This window comes from Neophocaena asiaeorientalis, unplaced genomic scaffold (assembly GCF_003031525.2).
Source record: "Neophocaena asiaeorientalis asiaeorientalis breed wild unplaced genomic scaffold, Neophocaena_asiaeorientalis_V1.1 scaffold134, whole genome shotgun sequence".
Taxonomy (NCBI): Eukaryota; Metazoa; Chordata; class Mammalia; order Artiodactyla; family Phocoenidae; genus Neophocaena; species Neophocaena asiaeorientalis.
The window spans coordinates 23,138,040-23,139,568 of record NW_020185339.1 but is presented as its reverse complement, the minus strand read 5'-3'; positions in this window follow the sequence as shown (position 1 = coordinate 23,139,568).

Below are 1,529 nucleotides of genomic sequence, written 5' to 3'. Positions count from 1 at the left end.
TAGCCCTGTCCGCCTCCCCCCCCCCACCGCACACCCCCCAGCCCAGACTCCAGCCCTGGACCGCGCATCCCGAGTCCTGCGCCCAGACGGAGGTGAGAAGGGGGGCAGGAGGGGGACCACCTGGGAGCGGTGGGGGAAGGGACCTGAGGGGATGCTCTACTTGCAAGGGACACTGCCCAGCCAAAGCGGGAGACCTAGGGCATAGAGGCAAAATAAGAGTGGGAGAGCCTGGGATAAGATATTAGAAAGTTTGGAGAGTTTTTTCAAATGTATCTCCCTTTCTCTGTATTTTTTTTCTTCTGACAGTCTGTGTGTCTCTGTCTCAGGCAACCGTGGATCTCTTTGTTTGTCTCCGCCTCTCCCACATGTTAGGAACATCTCACTTTAATGAGGTTGGGATGAAGAGGTTGGAAGGACGGTTAGCTGGAGGTCTGCGTGGTAGAGGGGACTCCAGGTGTGATTGTGAGCGCAGGGCAGGAAGACATCAGTGTTTCTGAAAGGAGGGAACAGCGATGGAGAGTCTCCTAGATAGGGTGTGTGAGGTGACAAAACCACTGGGGGGCGGCTGGGCTTAAAGCTCTGACCTGTCTTGTGACAGATGTGCTTGCTGGTGCATGTATTTTGGGGAAAAAGAATTGTCTTCTGTAGTAGGAAGGGGGCTGGTGGAGTCAGTGTCTAGTTTAGGCCCTAGGAAGACTCCCCAAGGAATCTGGACTCCTGGGTCCCAATGGCTGTGGGCAGGGTGCTAAGGAGGAGCTGAGGAGACCTTGTCTTGACCCTCTGACCTCAGGACCACCAGGGCAGCTGGGGCCAGCCACAGGGAGACCCCTACTGGGATGGGGTGGGACCACTGGCCACTGCCTGCCTGTGCATCACCGTTGGCCCCCCTCCCGAACGGGAGCTGGGGACCGAGGCCCCTCCTCTGGCTCAGACCACCCTGCCTGCCCTTGCTCCCCGCTCTGAAGCCTCTTTCAGGCCCCATGACCCCGAAACAATCCGTCCTGGGCAGCTAGCTTTGGGGACAGGATTAGGGAAAGGGGATCCTATAGACACTGGGGACTGAAGGTTTTAGGGCGCTGGAGAACTGCGGTCTTCGTAGGATAGGTCTTTACGGTCCAGTAGAGGGAGAAGGCAGCGCAGTTTCCCGGGGGGTAGTTGTAAGGGCCGGAATAAGGGTGGGTTTTCCTTGGGGGGCGGGGTCCAGAGACACCCCCCCATTATCTCCCAGGCATCCCCTGCCAGGCAGCACAGACCCCGCCCTTGACGTCACTAGGGGGTTCCCGGGGGTCTGGAGGGATTAACCCTTGGGAAGCTAGCTGGGATACCCGGGAACCTAAGGTGTCCTGGCCCCTCCCCCTCCCCAGACACACCTTATTTTATTTACCCTAGTCACTTTCTCTCCCTGTAGTTTCTGGATTCTTCTTTTTCACCCCACCAAGGGGACTCCCACTCTCCAAGAGTGCCCCCTCCCACGGGCGCCAATGCCAGCTCTCTGGATGTACTGAGGGGACGAGGGAAGAATGTGTCCC